The following is a 20,683-nucleotide window of genomic DNA, read 5'->3' as shown; positions in this document are numbered from 1 at the left end:
TCTCTTCACCTCCAGCACACTCTTGACATACTCTTCCTTCAGAATTACCCCTACCCCATTACTCCTCCCATTCGCACCATGGCAGAAGAGTTTGAACCCATCTCTGATACTCCTGGCCTTACTCCCCTTCAGCCTGGTCTCTTGCACTCACGGTATGGCTACCTTTCTTCTTTCCATCATATCAGCCAGCTCTCTCCCTCTACCAGTCATAGTGCCAACATTCAAAGTTCCTACTCGCACCTCCACACTCCTACCCTTCCTCCTCTCTCGCTGCATCTGGACATGCCTCCCCCCTCTCCTTCTCCTTTGCTCAACAGTAGCATAGTTTCCACCGGCACCCTGCTGGTTAACAGTACTGGTGGCGGTCGTTGGTAACCCGGGCCTCGACCAATCCAGTATGTAAATTTTCTTTATGACCTGCATATTTGATTTGGGAAAGATTTTACGCCAGATGCCCTTCCTGACGCGACCCCTCCCCATTTATCCGGGCTTGGGACCAACACTAAGAATGCACTGGCTTGTGCATCCTCAGTGGTAGGGCTCTTTAGAACAAATACGGCAGCATGACAGATTACTTTAAACTGCTGCAGGCTACTGACAGGTTAATTATATATATATGTATATATGTAGGAAAAACACCTTGAATACATAGCTGTACAAGCTTGTTTCGTGCGTCGTGCACTCGTCAGCTGCTAATGTGATTCAACAAAGAAAACACAGTTTACGTTGCCCCACGTCACGCCCCTAATTTCGGTGGACAGCAACCAATGAGAGGAGGAAACATTTAAACTATTACAACCAATGGGGTAGGTAGTTACCATGCACAGCAACAATGATGGGGTAGAAAATATTACAACCAATGGAGTAAGAGGCTGGGGCTTGTTTTGAAAAGCATTTAAATGATCAGGGCACTGTTGAAATAGCCTACATTTAGAATATAACAAGGAAACGTCAAATGGGGTAATTCATGTCTCTCATATAGTGGGGTGGTGTTGGGGCACAGCTGGACGGGCGGGCAGTTAAAATATAAAAAAATACAACATCTAATGAATGTCTCGTGTATCATCTAATGGGGGGGGGGGTCTGACTCTCGTTCATATGGAGATATACTTCCAAACATTTCGGTCAGTGATCCCTGCCAGGTGGTATTCGGCCTACTGGACACTGGTTGTTGGGTTTGTAGCCATGCAGTTGTCATACGTGGCCTTGTGATGCTTTCTTAAGTGCTGGAACAGGTTTGTAGCGTTGCCCCGTGTTGTAGCTGCGGTAGCAAGACATGTTCTGCACAATACCTGACTCTGTGCAGCATCATCTTTCCTAAATCCAAAATAGGTCCAGACAACTGACGTGCTGCTCCTCTTTGACACTATTTTGTCTCCTCTTCAGTGTTCGGTTGTGCCGAGGCCATGTTCACGAGATGGTAACGGTACTGCTAGAATCAAAGCGTAGCGTGGCAAGTTGTTTTCTTCATTTACTGCTCTCACTCGCATGTCACATGAGCGTAGGGTAGTGTGTGTGTACGTGAACCCCATATTACCTGGTGTTTCCCGCCCTCTGATTGGTTAGATTGTGGAACATAGAAAAACAAAACACCTTTTTTGTAAATCGCACCCTTTGCAATTTGAAGATTGCGTACCGTTATATTGCGATGTTGGTTTGAATTGGATTAATCGTTCAGCCTACTGCATGCAAGCGTGTGATACAGGACCAGCGAGATATCATGTAGATTTCATTTGGGAGCTTTCTCCAGTCTGCATATCCGTTTCATATCGTACCTGGAAAAACATTTGCAGATGCACCAAGTACAACAATGAGAGATACTGATGCAAGGTTTTGGTGAGTGGGGCCTTGTTGTGGAATAATCAACCTGTTTGATTTCCAGCGCTGGCATTTATTACCTTCCATTGGTGCATCCAGTCAGACTCTAAACTGTACATATAATAAGAATAGGAGACCCACTATTTTCTACTTCTTTTTTCTTGTTCATAATTTTATATCCTTTTTGTATGTTTTAGCTGTAATGTACTTTTCTGAATATTGGTGATCTACTTCCTGGTTCAGCTGGATGGAACCAGCAGCCTGTACTTAGCATAGGTCAGGCCTAGTCAACTGGCGGTCCGCGGGCCAAATCCGGCCCGAGGATTTTTTCCCCGGCCCTTTGATCAATTTTTATGAGAACATTAAAAATTATAATGCATTTTGGTGAGAAGGTGAGAGATGATCATAATATCTTAACAAGTAATATCATTTTTTTTCCATCTGCCAATGTATTGTAAGTTGTTTTGCATGTCTCTTTAATTGGGGCCTTTTGAACATCAGTATTGGTGATGGTGAGAAGTGATTCATTAGCTAAAATAAACGTAGCCTATATAAATGTATGAAATGGCTGCCCTATTTTGTATGTTACATAAACACATTGTTAATAAACGCTTTTGATACACAGTATTAAGGGTATTTAGATCTCATCATCACAACCTACAGAACCCACAACCTGACCAAACTGGAAGACGTGTGTACACGTGTGTTTGAATCTAGTTGTGTCTGTGTACAAATAGATGTTTGGTTCAGTGTAAACATGTGGTTCATTGAGTGTGTGTTTGTATGTATGTGAGCGTATATGATTTTCAGTGTGTATCGGTGAATGTGTGTACTTTTGTCTGTATGTGTGTGCATGTGTGTTAACATGTACACTGGTTTGGTGCGAGTCTGCATTCAAAAGCTGTTAATCTTTAGCGTGTGTTATCTGTTTACGTGTGAGATGGTTGCTTGTGTGTGTCTGTGCATACACTTTTGGCCGTGAGTGAGTGTGTATTTGGGTTTGAATGTGTGTGCATTTAAGTATGTATGTGCAATTTTGTTGCATGCATGTATGTTTTGTGCACACAAGTTTTCGTGTGTGTGTGTGTGTGTGCAAGCAAGATCATCGTACCAGTGAAATGAGAAGCAGGATGTACTCAGTGTTCACAGCAATGACACCTCACCCACAACTTCTTTTTTTTTTTCTCCTGGGAAAAAAGCAACATGAGCTTGATCAGCAGTGGTGTTTGGTGTGTTGAAATAAACCTGCTCACTGCTGAGAACCAGAACGCTCATTCTGACCTTTATTTCCATGAGTTGAGTCTACTGTTGCACTTAGTACAGAAACACAACTGACAACTACGAGGTTCAGCTGGTTTTTACTGTCTGTGTCTATTTGACGATGTCCCGGCCACGGTTGTGTGCGTATAGTTGTGTGGTGTTGCCTCCTGTATCTAACCCTCACTCTGACTCTACATCCAGGTATCGCCAGGTGCTCCTCATCACCTCATCAACCATCAACCAATCATCCAATTCCCATCAGCTGTGCAGTCTGCTATTTAAACCCCCACGTGTCTTCACTTCCCTGGCCAGCTGGTTTAGTTTGTGTGTTGTAGCTACTTTGTGTTGTTGTTTTTGTCTCTGCAGCTACTTTGTGTTGATGCTTTTGTCTCTGCAGCTACTTTGTGTTGATGCTTTTGTCTCTGTAGCTACTTTGTGTTGATGGTTTTGTCTCTGTAGCTACTTTGTGTTGATGGTTTTGTCTCTGTAGCTACTTTGTGTTGATGCTTTTGTCTCTGTAGCTACTTTGTGTTGATGCTTTTGTCTCTGTAGCTACTTTGTGTTGATGGTTTTGTCTCTGTAGCTACTTTGTGTCGATGCTTTTGTCTCTGTAGCTACTTTGTGTTGATGGTTTTGTCTCTGTAGCTACTTGGTGTTTGTAATGTCTGGCCCGTTTTCGCTTAAGTTTACATTTTGACTATTTTGAGTTGTGTTTAGCCTTCCGTTTGTTTAGTTCTTTTGGGCAAGGGGGTCAAGGTAAGATGCCCATGGGCAAACACCCCATCACGTAGCTTACCTCTGTTAGACACACTAGGTTAGGAGCGGTTGCCACCTTCTGTCTTTAGGTTTGGTGCTTTCCAGCACTGTCAAGGGGGGTTACTTTTGTTGGTAGTTTATTGTTTTGGCAACCGTCCGGTTCCCTTGTCCTGTCATGGTGTTGATAAATATTTAAATTTGTATGTTTGTCTCACTGTGTTACACCCTCACCCCACCGTTACCCAGTGCACTAATTGTTGCACCCTCACCAGACCGAGGGACGTAACAGACAAATGAAGAAACTGAGATGTGGTCATTTTGGCTGATTTACATCCAACCACACATAGAAATAAGAGAAATAAATGGAATAAGGAAGTTCCACCCAACTAACCACAGCAGATATATCTGTCTCTGTACCAACAACCAGTTCACATACAGACCGACAGAAGACAGCAGCAAAAGAGGGACAGACAGACAGAGAGCAGAATGGCTGAGTTGAGGATGAGTGAAATATCACTATTTCTGATAATACTGTTTCCTGCAGCAGGTAAGAACACATTTTAATGTATCTTAGATAACCGCTTATGGATAAATAACAACATTCAGCAATATTGTATAAATTTCCTCTTAACATGGAAACATTATTACATAATTTATGAATCCCTCTTCATTCTATGAGGATCGTTCATTATGATATTTAAAACATGCTGAATGGTTCATATAGGGAATTCCTGAAAGTCAAGATCTGAACTGCATTATCTGCCAGTCTTCAAATATATCTTTACACCAGCTGTGTTGGTACCAGCTGTGTTATGTGGATTTTATTCATTTGGATCAATAATAAATATTTTCTCCTCAGCAGTTACCGGACAAGAATATCTCTACATCTACAGGAGAGATGGAGATGATGAGGTCACTCTGCCATGTACCAGTGTGAGACCAGCACCAGAAAACTGTTTCAGTACTACTTGGCTCTTCAATAACAAAGATGAGACACAAGAATTGGTTTCTGGTCGTCAAGTTACAAGGAAGGACTTCACCAACTCCAGAGCAGACAGACTGAGTATTACACCAAACTGTTCTCTGCTTATAAAGAAGGTGACAGGCGAGGACGTTGGTCAATACACCTGCCGACAAATACTCCCAGACCAACCCACATTTGATGATTCTTACGTTCATCTTTCAGTTGTAAGCAGTGAGTATTTCCATTGTATCCTCTTCATCTTAATCCACATTCTTATAACTATTCAGAGCTGCTGCAGGACAGGTGGCAGTGATGACCACGGCAGTAATGTCTTAATGATGTTATAACCTTGTACCATGTGGCTGTCTTCCTCTACACACATCACCATCTTCTCCAGTGACTGGTCAGAAGACCGCTGACCACCTGACGCTCTCCTGCTCCGTGTGGACATATGAGCTGGCTATGAAGGTGGAGTGGGTGGAGGAGAAAGATAGTCAGACGAGCTGTGTTCCCAAGGAAAACACAGTGTATTTCTGTAACTCCACTATGATGCTTTCAACCACCCAGAAGAAGGAGACATTCAGCTGTCAACTGACTGATTTTAACGACAGACTGACGATATTTGACTTAATCTTTCAAATCAGTGGTAAAGTATGATTTTGAGGTGTTCAAATGATGTCTTTTCACTTGGTCTGATAAACGGGACAGTGTGACCTCTTTAGAGACGCCCCTGTTCATTGGGTATCATTGCTTCCTCTGTCCAGAAAACAAAGAAAAAGCAGAAGACGATGAAAAAGAGACATGAGGCTCTGCCAACACAACTAACATGACAATTACACCAAGTTAGGACTTTACATCCCTTTACTAACTTGTCTCTCTCTCTCTCCCCCCTTTACTCGTCGGTGTCGCCAGGTCATCCTCCCGGGGCTTAAGTCCTGAACGTTTCTTGTGTAGCCCGAATATAATTTTAAATGTAAGCCCGACAAAAAGCATAACGTGTGTGAATGTCCGATAGTCTTCGTAACATAACAGCCTGTCAACATAATGCAGGTCTCGAGACTAACTCCCCGTGTGTGTGTGTGTGTGTGTGTGTGTGTGTGTGTGTGTGTGTGTGTGTGTGTTGTGCAGGGGGTGCAGTTGGTTGTGTAATGTCTGAGTTGGAGTGTGTGAGGGGTGTGAAAGTGATCAAACAAACCTGCAGTAAAACACATTCAAGTCGTCAGCTAGTTGAAGGTTCTCTACAGTGTGTGTGTGTGCGGGGGGGGGGGGGTTCCTGTAGTTTGTGGTGTCCTCCTGCAGGCGTCTCCACACAGACGCAGGATCAAATTTAAATAATTCATCATTACGATTATTATGATCATCATGATGACCATTAGGCAGTTTTGGTGCCCCTCCAGCACTTGGTGTCCTACGCACCACAGAATAGAGATCGTACAGTGCAATGACAATTTGCTCATGAGTTCAAAATCTATTCTGTAGCTCATTACAAAGAAACACAACCAGAATATCTTTACTGGGTTGGTAGTGGATTTTAGCTGCACAGCCCACAAGAAGAAGCTCCAGAAATATTTTACCTGATTTAGTTTTGCCGTCATGTGATGTGTTTTTGTTTTTGCTTTTTTCCTCCACAGATTCTTCTGTCCTGACTGCCAACTTAGTGACTGTGGGTTTGGCCCTTTTCTACGTAATTGTAACTGCAGTCATCGTGTACAGGTGGAGAGCTAAAGGTAATGATATTTACAGGTGAACATTTGATTGTCATGAGAAAGACATAATTTCAGGACCTAAACTCCTCTCACTTGTTTTATTTTTTCCAGGGAATCAAACAGCACGTGATGGAGATAATGTGAGTTTTACAATTACAAATTCAACATAACCAAGGCTGTAAAATGCTGTAGCAAAATGGTGTATTGTGGTTTTTATTTGTTTTGTTTTGTAACTCCCTGTGTTGAAAGGTTAGCATGATATTTCCTGTTCAGACCAACTGATGTGAAAATGTTTGTTCCTATAATACTGCAAGACGCTTCAGAAGAGGTCAGAGAGCATATGCTGTTTTATATCTTTACTATAACTCTGTGTGTGTGTGTCTCACAGAGAGAGTTTGAGTTTTAAAGAACCTTTATTTAACATATGCTCCCTATCCCAGTGTCACCAGCAGAATCTACTGGAAAAAAAATGAATGCACAGACAAGTAAATCATAGAAAACGAATAATACTTGAATAAAATGAGTAATAATAAAATATCATAATTAAACGTTAATAAATAAATAAAAAATAATCATGAAAAATAACTAGAAAGCAATGATCCCAAACAAAAAGGAAAACAAGCTACCCATTATACAGCACCAGACTGGTTAACCAAACACAGAGCTGTACATCAGTACAGCTATACATCTCCACCTATCACAGAGCAGATGATGTTGTAACACCATTGCTGCTCCAGATCACACATGTCACTCATCAGTTTGGAGAATCTAAAATCAGCCCACACCCTGGCCCTCACCGAACCCACAAACGATGAGGTTACCTCTCGATTAGAATAATTTTCTATTTTACTGTTTCTGCTTTTATTATTAATATAAATACACCCTGTGGATCCACCACCCACGGGGATGAGCACTGGGGTAGGGTGCAATGCAGACCAGGCGCCAGGCAAAGGCAGGGACCGGGGTGTGCCGACTCCCAGCATCGCAGACTGGTGCTCAGGATGTGGCATGTCACCTCTCCAGCACCCTCCGGTATGGGGATGAGTTGTTGCCTCAAGTGAAGGAGTTCAAGTATCTTGCAGTCTTGTTCACGATTGAGGGTAGGATGGAGCGGGAGACTGACAGGTGGATTGGTGCAGCATGAGCAGTAATGCGGACATTGTACCGGACCGTTGTGGCAAAGAAGGAGCTGAGCCGGGAGGCAAAGCTCTCAATTTACCAGTCAGTCTTCGTTTCAAACCTCACCTATGGTCATGAGATCTGGGTAGTGACCAAAAGAGTGAGATCACGGATACAAGCGGCTGAAATGAGTTTCCTCCAGAGGGTGTCTGGGCTCAGCCTTAGAGATAGGGTGAGGAGCTCAGACATCCAGAGGGAGCTGGGAGTAGAGCCGCTGCTCCTTCGTGTCGAAAGGAGCCAGTTGAGGTGGTTCGGGCATCTGATTAGGATGCCTCCTGGGCACCTTCCTTTGGAGGTTTACCGGGCATGTCCAACTGGAGTGGGGCCCCGGGGTAGACCCAGAACTCGCTGGACGGACTACATGTCCAGTCTGGCCTGGGAACGCCTGTGGATCCCCCAGGAGGAGCTGGAGGGCGTTGCTGGGGAGAGGGACGTCTGGAGTGCCCTACTTAGCTTGCTGCCACCGCGACCCGACCCCGGAGAAGCAGCTGAAGATGAGATGAGAGAGATATATAAAAGTTTCTTTAAAATGTGCTTCGAGTAACAGAACAGTGTTAAAATGCTAGTAAGCAGACTTTTGTTTGACTTTTGCAATGAAAACACTGCATGTCACCATGGACTGATCTGAAAAGCCTACAGGCATAATCCTGCATTCTTTAAGAATACTAAAGTGATCTCTAAAAGAATAGAAACAATCTAATCGGGCCATAGTAAAATACTTTTCTCTATTATGAACCCAGGTGTACTGTCTAACTTCCTCATCAACTAAACTGTGAGTTACTGTCAACTGCTTTACTGCACGTCTGTAGGCAGCAAGAAGTTCAATATGATTCCTGTCTACATTATCATTTTCTGTGCAGTTAAAATCCCCTCCCAGAAATAAAACCTCTTCAGGCCCACACTGATTTAAAACCACACTGAGGTCAGTTAAACACTGAACTCTCTTGCTCCATTTAGATTAAGTGTAGAGACTTTGACGTTGGCCGTCGAGACTGATGGGAGAAAAAACACACGATTACAGAACAACGTTAACCAGAACAGGAAATGATGTCTTATACTGGTTCTGACTCTTCATGCTGTATTTCCTGTTTGATTTTCAGAACCATTTTCTTTAACCTGTAGACCTCTGGATCAGTGTAGCCTCCTTTTTCTTTTCTTCTCATCTGGGATTTAACAGAATACAGAAACAATTCTTTATCTGCAAAAAAATCCTAAATTTGACGTTTCTCACGAATTTTGTCTGTTGCAAGAACTTCTTAATCTGGTGTGCATCATAGTTCTCTTGCTTTGTTGCAACAGACAACCGGGAGGTGGTGTGTGTCTGGCTGTTTACACCACAATCCTCCTCCTCCATCCTAAACTCAGCTTCACACAGCTGTACCTCCTGCTGCTTTCTGTTTAGTACAGGTACCTGGCTGTCTATGCCACAGTCCCCTTCCTCCTCCTCCTCCTCCATACTCAACAGTGGTTCCTCCTGCTGCCTGCCTCTCCCCCCTGTTATTGCTCCTTTATCGGCTTGAGAGCCACTTGTTTTAGCTGACTGCTTTCTCCTCAGAAGAAGGAACCTTACAGATGTTTTTCTCCTCCATCAAATCCTCGTCGCTGCTCAACACCACACCTTCTGCAGCTCTACCTGTAGTGTTTGATGCCACCGCCTGTTCACCTTGAACCTCTTTTTCATCGTTTACATTTTTCTTTCCAGACTTTTCACTCTGTTTGGGTGGTTCAGTTTTGTCAGCGTAGTCTGGACTCTGTTCCTTTTCTGTTGTCTCTTCGCTGCTCTGCCTGGTTTTACTCTGTTTGTTTCCTCTCACTTCTTCACTCTGTGTTTTGTCATCAGAGGAGTGTTTCTCAGGACATGCCCGAACCGAATGACCCTCTCCTCCACAGCCAAAACACTTCCAAGTCCCAGAGTTTACAAAAATCACATAACACACAACTGCTTTGTCTACAGTATTGACAAAAATCACCACAGCGCCGTTCATTCTAGCAGCAGATTTAATGCTGCTGTGACCCACAACCTCCCCGACTGCCAAAACACAATCCTCCACCGAACAAGGAAAACCAGGCGACATTTTAAAGCCGTGTTTCCTGGTGAGTTTGGTGAACTCCATACTGGCATTTAACATACCGACCAGCAAACGCTGGCTGACCACAATCACACACACACACAACCCCCGAAAACCTAAACTTATAACTTTCTACAGAATAGAATAGAATAGAATGTCTAAATGTCTGAAATCATGTGAGGTGTGGTTGTGTTTTATTCTGATGCAGGGGAAAACTATTTGACTAAATAAAAACCAAGGAATATAATAGAACTACTGTCAGAAGCAGATGCTACTCCTATTAATTATGTTTCTGTTACTACCACCTATATTATTACCATTACTACTACTTCTATTATTCTTCCTACTTCAGCTACCTGCACTTGTATTACCATGTCAGTCGCTTCTACTTAAGCTGATGTCAGTGCTGCAACAAGTCCCTCTACTGACACCACTGCATACTGGACACCTGTCAAGGCAACCCGTTTTGTCTTCCACATTTCATTTTGGATAGAATAGAGTAAAATGGAGAGATGTAGAATAGAATAAGGACAATGATTCAGTACAACTCTGTGTGCCGCTGACCAACATTGAGCCGAACATGTGTCCTAAACTGTGCAGGCTGATCCCAGTGATGGTCTCCCCACCACCTCCGTCATCTGAGAAGAAGAAGCAGAGCAGGGCTGAAGGACAGGTAAGCCGTCTGATATGGATTCTCTATAGAGGAGACACAGGGAAGAGTGCCAGACAGTATTTAGTCCCAGGTTAGTGGGACACACTATCGCCTCCAGACATGATGGCCACAACTTTTATGCTATCTGAGCATTTGTTCCTGGTGTTTAGCTGTTCACCGTTGTCAGGTAGAACCCATGAAGGTCATTCATTTGTAAATGATGACAAAGACATTCAACCGAGAGAGACATTTTGTGTTGTTTTGTGTGTGCTTGTGTAATGTCATGAGGTGTTGTGTTTGAGCGATGTGTAATTTGGTGTTGTGTCCTCTCGTGTCATGTGGTGTTTGGTTGTATTGTTTTTTCTTTTGTTTCATTGTGTGTTGTGACGTGTAGTGTTGTGTCACCTTGTGTGGTGTGCTCTTCTGTCCTACAGGATCTGGGTGGTGGTGATGAGGATGAAGTGACGTATCACACTGTGAGAACTCCTCCTTCCTCTGAACTTCCTCCTTCATATGAGACGCCATGCAGTCGTCACATCTCTGCATTGATGGCTTCATGCTCCTGACGATGCTCCTGTCCACATTCCCAACTTGTCAGTGGTTGGTCAGCCTCTCCACATCTGGTCTGTGATCCATATTTGTCACTGGCTGTATTCACAATGATGAAAGAAGCTCAACATGTGTTCCTTTCTTGTTCTACCTGATCAACTGAGAGTTTTGACCAATCAGTCTCATTCATCAGATGTGCTGATTAAATAATCCCTGATTTGTTTTCTACACATTTGTTGCGGTACAACCAATTTTGCATCTCTCCTGGTTTTCTGTGTTTTGTCAAGCTACACTGGCTTGTGCATGGTACATTGTTATGAAGACAGCTTGCATTAGTAATGCTTATTCAAAAGCCATAAGCTCTTTGGTAACCTCAGTATGACAGTGTGTAAAAATGTGAAATCCTCCTACCTGATCGCATCAGTGCTCTGCCATTCTTCACACTGTAGGTGTTGTGTAAAAAAAGAGATGTGGTTTGATGTTCTTCTCACAGAGTGTTAATTTGCATAAGTATATGTGTAAATACTGCTTCAGATGCAGCCCAGTTGTGAGACCCCCTCAGTTTTCATTAGGTCATTAACTTTTACTGTCACATTTATTAAAAACTGACAGTATGACACCAAATTATGACCGTTCACCAACAAAGACTGTTTTCATATGCAATGGAAAACATAGTTAATTCTATCATTTGTTACTTGCTGAATTTAGTTTATTGGTTAAATATCATAATTGTAATCCAATCAAACAAACAATTAAAAGCTTAATTTCAAATCGGTTATTTTTGTTTTCACTTTTACCACTGATTATTTACGATAGATGAGGGAATAAAATTGACAATTCAACATGTTTGTAGTTTTACATGTTATTTTACGCTATATAATTATTCTTTTAATGAGTACTTGTAGAATGTATTGTTAAAGAAGTCTTTGGGACAGTGTTTTATTTGTCCACAAGAGGGCAGAGTGACGCAAAAACAGGCACAGCCATAAAAGGAGATCCACCAAATATAAAACTGTAACGTACATAGAGGAAGCTTATTAGTTTAATTAATGACAATTTTGGGCATCAAACAGTCATGTTCAGACATGCTGTTGAGTTAAGAGATGGATGTGTTTCCTGTTTGTAGTTTATGAACAGTCATATTTTATTGTTGTTGATGTTACATGTGTAATAGTGTTTAGCTTTTTATGATTAAATAAAGTATTGTAGGTTGGCTCTAAGTGTGCGGGTGTGAAAATGTATCTGTTCCTATTAAATCAATGATTTTAATCCTCGTGGACCAACTTTCCCGAGGCTTCACTTGACGCTCACTTGATTGGCAAATGTATCAACCACCAAGACTTGACGCATGCTCAGTAACCCAGGTTAGAAACTCCGAGAAGGTTGAATCAGTTCATCTGGACACAACGTTTATTGACAGACACGTCTCATCCCTCAACTAAGTGACATAATAACCCAGGTAAGAGAGTCGGGTCATTTTTAGCGTTTTTGTTCACATGTCTCATACTATACATGCCACTCTATTCAGTCCTCTTGTCCCTTACAGGGGACAACGGCGCCTTTAAAATGACGTCACACGCGGGAGGGGGGACCTTGCGAACGTGGCTGGGACGCTACAAAATGGCTGCCATCTCAGTAACAGCGTTTTGTGGAAAAAAGGTAGGCATGATATTCATAAATAAAACATTTTTAATGTTATATTTTGATTGTTCCGAGTACGTAAACGTCTCAGGAATATCTGAGTGAGTTTTCAGAGCTGAGCTTCTTTATTTTCGTTTGCAAACCGCTAATTTATATTTGTCCTATATTGGGCCTCGTATCAGTCGTTACTATGGGCACATTTGTTCATACACACCCATGAATTGAGACACCGATTGGCTCACACTGATGTCTTTGCAGGCCTGGGTGATTGCTCGTTGCAAGAGGTAGACAATAGATGTTAGGAGGAAGAAATTACTAATAACCATCATGCTTTGCTACTGCTCTCAGACAAACGTGGGGGCTAAAAATGCCATGGGTGTGTACGAAACAGATTTGCCCATAGTAACGAGTGATACACGAGGCCCCAGTTTGTACTTAACGTTTTTTTCCCATTGTTTTCAGCAGACAGCTCTATGACGGAGGCAGAGAGGATCCTTAACAGAATCACTGAGGGAGATTCTGACATGGAGTTGTCAGAGGATGAGAGTCCAGAGAGAGTATGAGACAGAAGAGGGTGAAAGCTCGGGTGAGGAGGACCCAGATGAGGTGGGCCAAAACCAACACGTAGGGTTCTGAGGTTTTTATTTAATCAGTGCAAAAATGGAAGGATAACCTACAGAGATGTGTTCCAGGAAATAGATGCCAACATTTTATTCTTTACCTAATGAAACAATTAATGAGGGAATTTTTTTAACACATTCATTAGAACAGGGGTGGGCAGAAAGGGCCAGTGTGTGGGTGCAGGGTTTTGTTCCAACCAAGCAGTTACACACCTGATCCCACTAATCAACCAGTAGAGTCTCTGCTGAGGAACTTGACTAGGAGACACAGGTGTGTAACTGCTTGGTTGGAGCAAAAACCTTAACACACACACTGGCCCTTTCTGGATAAAATTGTCCACCCCTGCATTAGAAGGATGGATGCATGAAACAAAGTGTAAAAGTGTTCTCAAGTGAACTATCCCTTTTAACATTTCTATAACATGTTAATTGTGCTAAATTAGTGATTGTGCTTTGTCTTTCTCAGTCAAAGCTGTCTACTTTCATGTAGCTTTGATGGCTAAACAACAAAATGGTGAAAGGTGAGAGTTAACAGTGAGGTGTACCGTGACGTCTAGAGGCCTTTACACACCGGAGACGTGATAAATAACCGACACAAAATTTCGCATTTTCATGTCGGTTATTAGTCACATCCCCATCATCTTATTGTATTATTTTACAGTTTCGTTCTCAATTCATGAATGTGTAACCCACATGATTACATGTACCCTGTGACGTATGTAAATTCCACGAGTAGCCTCTAGGAGGCACACGAGCTACAGAGTTTAAACCATGCAAACAACCGTCGACAATAGAGAAGAGAAATACGGATATTTAGAAATACGGACAACTTTGACTATGGATACCTGAATTATTGATATTTGAACTACGGATATTTGAGCTACAGGACATTTGAACTACGACAAAAAAGATCCCTCCCACGAAGCTTCCTTGGTGAGCCGCTAGCCAAAGCTAAAAAGTAAACAGCTTTCTGTGTTCCAAGTAATCATTGCCATTTACGTAGGATATCTTGATTTTATCCAAAGACAGATGATCTCCTGTTGAAGGAAGAAGGAAGACTCTTTTCTCTTGTGTTTTGTACGCTGCAGGAATCCTGGTGAGATAAGAGTTTAAAATCTTGAAATCTAAAGACTGACAATTTTCCATTGGTTGCTAAGCTAAGCTAACCCAGCTAAAACGTATATCTATGATCCTTAGCAGTTCCCATATGATTCAGAGCTTTAAAACCAGTCAGGACACCCGGTCCATAGGGTTTATTTGATGTAGGAATGTTCGACATTTTAATATAATAATATGCTTGTTGTTAAAAAAAACTGTAAGCTCCAGTTGCCACTAGCCACCGAGCCAACTCGGGCTACATGGCATGCATGGAACCCATAGCAGCCAGCTAGACGTGAATTCACGTTGATAGTGCCGCAGCCTGGCTGCGATGACATTGTTTTTAACTGTTCTTACAGCAATAGGCTGTTGTCATTCAGCCGCATATTAGTTATATGTAGGAAATGATTTAAATCTGAGAATTGACTCTAGATTTGGGTATTTTTATTTTGTTTGTAATTGTTTGATAGAGATTGCAATTAATAAGGAATCTGTACAATTTTGTGCAGACTGGTTTTTTAGTACCCCGAACAACCCCTCTTGCTACACCCTTTTGGAACCCTTGGATACCCCCTTTGGATTGCCCCCATCATCGCCCTGGATTTGGATTCATCATCATTGCCTCTACATTAACTTGCCCCTGTGATTGTGGTAGGATCTGGACATTGCCCCTTGCACAGATTGGAAGACTGAATCATTCCCCCTTTTCTTTTCTTTATTTTCTTTGAGTGCACTCATACTTTATTTTGGATTATTTTCTTTAATTTGTTAGTGTAGAATATGGCTGCATAAAATAGAATATAGATAGATATAGACAATAAATAGAATATTAGGAAGAACTTTTAAAAAGTATAATAGAGTAAAATATATATATATATAACACATCTAATTTAGTATTGATATTGAAATAACTTTACTTTGAACTGTTGAAATAAATTGGTTTTTTTATTGTAAACTATACCCACGAGTGTGTGTGTTGTCTTTGGGGTGAGTACTAGAATCCGGTCTAGAAAAAAACCTACACCAATCTCCACTGAGCTTAGACATTAGACTGTAAACTGTCCCTGCGCAAGCATAGGTCCATTCCCCTGTCGTGCAGGTTACAAATGCATCCCGGCATCTTATTAAACCTGAAAACTAAGATGAGTCCTGACTCTTCTGCATTTAATGGATGGAGTTTGGCTGGCTGCAGTGTTCGAATTACACCGAGGCTTTCAGGGGTGCCCACCTATGTGGTGTTTTGTGTGCGTGTGTGTTTGTGCTGGAGCTCAATATTTCAATATGATGTCATCAGCACAAGCAGTTCCACTATACTTTTTGGGAGGCCCCAGTGTGTGCACATGTACATGATTGTACTGTACTGTACATTACATCCAATTATAAGGGGATGTAATGTAGCCTACAGGCACACCACTAGGGGGTGCCAGTGACACATAGAAATGGGGCACTCCTGAACTTTGTCACTAGGTATGCCATGGGCAGAACCAGGTACGCCGGGCACTCCCGGGCGCCAGCGTACCTCGAACCCAGGCTGGCTGTTAAATTGGTGTTGATACACACAATGAGAACAGTACAGTCAGTTACAAATGGTGAACATGGGTTTTTCAACACATTAATTACACTTGACTTTTTACAGGGGGTGGGACAAATATTCTTCTTCGACTGTCAAAGTCCTCGTTACCTGACCGGGAATCGAACCCGGGCCGCGGCAGTGAGACCGCCGAATCCTCACCACTAGACCACCAGGGAGACAGCAGAAGGGGAAATGCACACAAATGAAATTCGCAACAAATGGTGAGTAAATCATTGTTTTTATATTAAATGGAATTTGATTTCATGGGGGAGGGGGCATTCAACACACTGCATCAAATGCGACTCTACAAAGTAGAATTTAAGTCGACTTAATACCTCTGTCCTGCAGAGTAGACATGTATAGACTTTACAACAGCGCCACCTAGAGGACTCCGGGGCAATAACGTTGACATGCAGTGGCACAGTTGGTGTATGAAGAGTTGAACTGAAAGGATTTGAAATCTCCCCCGTATGGTACCGTCCACCACACTGGAAGAGAAGAGAAGAGAACAAATAATAATAAATAATGGTGGCATGTTAACGGGATACAGCTCAGTGGAGGCACCTTTTTGGGTGTAATATTATGTTAATAGTTGTGCTTATCTAATCCCTGGTGTTTAATTATAATTACAATTATAGAATTATAATTATAATTTATGGGCATAATATATTTGAATATCCTGGGTTTGAGCTCCGGGGTAGTCCAAACTTTGGGGTTCGTCTCGAGTCGTCCACTGTGTGGAGTTTGCATGTTCTCCCCGTGTGTGCATGGGTTTCCTCCCACAGTCCAAAGACATGTAGGTCGGGTGACTCGACCCTACTAAATTGTCCCTAGTTTTGAGTGTGTGTGGCGGACCTGTGATGGCCTGGCAGCCTGTCCAGGGTGCCTTCCCACCTGCTGCCCAGTGACTGCTGGGATAGGCTCCAGCATCCCTCGCCCCTGAGAGCAGGATAAGTGGTTTGGATAATGGATGGATGATATATGTGAATAACGTAGTGTGTTCTGTTTATCAGCTTCAAACTGGATACTATACATACGACGTTCCCTTTGGCAACATAAAGTTTCTCTTCTCTTCCGGTCTGGTCGGACGGTACCATACGGGGGAGAAGATTTCAAATCCTCTCAGTTCAACTCTTCAAACACCCACCAAATGTGTCGCTGCATGTCATTGTTATTGCCCCCGTAGTCCACTTGGAGGCGCTGTTGTTAAAACACAATGCTTTAGTTGCTTTTTTGATGCAATTACATGTGTGGGTTATCTTCCTTCTGTTACCTCCCTGGTGGTCTAGTGGTTAGGATTCGGTGCTCTCACCGCCGCGGCCCGTTGTAAAAAACGGTTTAACCTGAATGAAAGAAGAAATCTCTGTCTTATTCCCCCTTAAAAAGTGAAATCTAACTGCTGCATCGTAAAGCACAAGTTCCAAGTGTGTAGTTCACAGCTGGACCATGGAAGAACTGAGGAGTTTTTCAGTAATCCTGTCTGGATTTTGTACGATGTAGACAACCACGCACTTCTACCTCATTAAAATACATGTGTGTGGCACAATGTGTAATTCATTAGTTGTTTGTGAGGGTGTCACGTAGAGAGGTATGTGAAACATAGAGCGTTCCACTTACCATGTGGACCTTTTTCAGGGACAGAGAGACATAATGTCAAAGAGAGGGAGAGAGGAAGAGATCAGGCTTGGTGGAGGGCATTGATTATGAACAGAAAAACTGTGCTGAATTTCCCATCATCCCCAGTGTGTGTACATATACTGATATTACACTTTTACTGTGGCTTCATCACACAGCTGACACATAACCACCATCAACCTAGTCATCAACCTTTTGTGGACCTTCTCTCTTTGAAATGCAAGCATCTTCTGCGTAGGATTCCGTTTGTGAGCAGAGCGAGGAAGCTCTTCTTCTTCCATACCGTTATGAGAGGCAACTACTGCTTGTCTGGGTCTCTTTTGTCTAGATATAATTTCATAGGTGGTTTCATTTCTGTTGAAGGAGTACAACTACCTTAGACCATCATATCGGAGTGGGTTTGGCCATCAATCGGTAGCGTGGCAGGACCGATGAGGTGAAAGTCTTACTGTAGCATCCCCGGCTGAATGAGGGTCTAGAGTCTCAACTGATGTTGCATGAAGGTTTTATTTGCTAAACTTCCTCATGAGCCATACTCTTCACAAATACACCGTAAGAACTATAATGAAGAGAAAAATAGACTACTAGTACTACTACTGCTACTACTTTCGATGCTCCCATTAGGGGGCGCCACAGTGGATCATCAGTTTCCATCTCTTCCTGTCCTCTGCATCTTCCTCTGTCACACCAGCCACCTCTTCCCTCACCACATCCCTAAACCTTGTCTTTGGCCTTCCTCTTCCCTGGCAGCTCCATATTCAGCATCCTTCTCCCAATATACCCAGCATCTCTCCTCCACACTTGTCCAAGCCATCTCAATCTTGTTTCTCTTGCTTTGTCTCCAAACCGACCAACTTGAGCTGTCTCTCTAATATACTCGTTCCTGATCCTGTCCTTCTTCATCACTCCAAATGAAAATCTTATCATCTTCAAATCTGCCACCTCCAGCTCCGCCTCCTGTATTTTCGTCAGTTTCACTGTCCAAGCCATATAAAATATTTGGTCTCAACACCGTCTTGTAAACCTTCCCTTTAACTCTTGCTGGTACCCTTCTGTCACAAATCACTCCTGACACTGTTCTCCACCCACTCCACCCTGCCTGAACTCTCTTCTTCACCTCTCTTCTGCACTCTCTGTTACTTTGGACAGTTGACCTTAAGGATGCACCGATACCATTTTTTTCAGACCAAGTACTTAGGTTTGCATACTTGCCAATACCGAGTACAGATATGAGTACTTAATAATGCCATTACATTTGTAATGGCATTACACGTCCTTCTGGCCTTCTCTACGTTACTTCTTAATCAACATTCTCAAAGCAAACATTGCATCTGTGATGCTCATTCATAGCATAAAACCATACTGCTGCTCGCTAATCATCACCTCTCCTCTTAACCTAGCTTCTATTACTCTTTCCCATATCTTTATGCTGTGGCTTATCAACTTTATACATCTGTAGTTGCTACAGTTCTGCACATCACCCTTGTTCTTGAAAATTGGTACCAGTATGCTTCTTCTCCACTCCTCAGGCATCCTCTCACTTTCCAAGATTGTGTTAAGCAATCTAGTTAAAAACCCCACTGCCATCTCTCCTAAACATCTCCATGCCCCCACAGGTATGTCATCAGGACCAACTGCCTTTCCACTCTTCATCCTCTTCATAGCTGCCCTCACTTCCTCCTTGCTAATCCATGGCACTTCCTGATTCAGTAGCCCCACATCATCCAACCTTCTCTCTCTCTCATTTTCTTCATTCATCAGCTCCTCAAAGTACTCCTTCCACCTTCTCAGCACACTCTCCTTTCTTGTCAGCACATTTCCATCTCTATCCTTCATCACCCTAACCTGCTGCACATCCGTCCCAGCTCGGTCCCTCTGTTTAGCCAATCGGTACAATTCCTTTTCTCCTTCCTTAGTGTCTAACCTGTCATACAACTACACCTTTTCCTTTGCCTTTGCCACCTCTCTTCGCTTTACGCAGCATCTCCTTGTACTCCTGTCTATTTTCTTCATCTCTCCGACTATCCCACTTCTTCTTTGCCAACCTCTTCCTCTGTATACTTTGCTGTACTTCCTCATTCCACCACCAAGTCTCCTTGTCTTCCTTCCTCTGTCCTGATGACACACCAAGTACTTTCCTATCTTTCTCCCTCACTATTTCTGCAGTGGTTACCCAGCAGTACGGCAACTCTTCACTACCACCCAGTGTCTGTCTTAACTCCTCCCTGAACTCCACACAACAGTCTTCCTTCTTCAACTTCCGCCATTTGATATTCGGCTCTGCCTTCGCTCACTTCCTCTTCTTGGTCTCCAAAGTCATCCTACAGACAACCATCCGATGCTGCCTAGCTACGTTCTCCCCGTCACCACCTTGCAGTCTCCAATCCGCTTCAGATCTCACCTTCTACATAAGATGTAGCCCACCTGTGTGCACTTTCCTCCACTCTTATACGTCACCCTGTGTTCCTCCCTCTTCTTGAAATATGTATTCACCACAGCCATTTCCATCCTTTTCGCAAAATCCACCACCATCTGTCCGTCTACATTTTTTCTCCTTGACACCATACCTCCTCATCACCTCTGTTCCCTTGACCAAAATGTCCATTGAAGTCTGCTACAATCACCACTCTCTCCTCCTTGGGTCCCCTCTCCACCACGTCATCTAACTCACTCCAGAATTCTTCTTTCTCTTCCATCTCACACCCAACTTGTGGGGCATATGCGCTGATAACATTCGGCAATACACCTTCGATTTCCAGCTTCATACTCATCACTCTGTCCGACACTCTCTTCACCTCCAGCACACTCTTGACATACTCTTCCTTCAGAATTACCCCTAGCCCATTTCTCCTCCCATTCACACCATGGCAGAAGAGTTTGAACCCACCTCTGATACTCCTGGCCTTACTCCCCTTCAGCCTGGTCTCTTGCGCTCACGGTATGGCTACCTTTCTTCTTTCCATCATATCAGCCAGCTCTCTCTCTCTACCAGTCATAGTGCCAACATTCAAAGTTCCTACTCGCACCTCCACACTCCTACCCTTCCTCCTCTCTCGCTGCATCTGGACATGCCTTCCCCCTCTCCTTCTCCTTTGCCCAACAGTAGCATAGTTTCCACCGGCACCCTGCTGGTTAACAGTACCGGTGGCGGTCGTTGGTAACC

At 43.1% G+C, this 20,683-nt stretch overlaps 1 long non-coding RNA gene across 2 annotated transcripts; it reads left to right on the top strand.

Moving 5' to 3' along the window:
* Window positions 1-13,064: 13,064 nt before the first annotated feature.
* Window positions 13,065-16,092, top strand: LOC130125567 (uncharacterized). Of its 2 annotated transcripts, XR_008811456.1 has the most exons (4): window positions 13,065-13,200; window positions 14,240-14,310; window positions 14,822-14,963; window positions 15,949-16,092. It is a non-coding gene; the product is annotated as an uncharacterized LOC130125567 (long non-coding RNA). The 2 variants fall into 2 exon arrangements; XR_008811455.1 differs by lacking the exon at window positions 15,949-16,092 and having other exon boundaries at window positions 14,822-15,288.
* Window positions 16,093-20,683: the final 4,591 nt, after the last annotated feature.

Source organism: Lampris incognitus, chromosome 15 (genome assembly GCF_029633865.1).
Source record: "Lampris incognitus isolate fLamInc1 chromosome 15, fLamInc1.hap2, whole genome shotgun sequence".
NCBI classification, from domain to species: Eukaryota; Metazoa; Chordata; class Actinopteri; order Lampriformes; family Lampridae; genus Lampris; species Lampris incognitus.
This window is presented reverse-complemented; position numbering and strand designations above follow the sequence as displayed.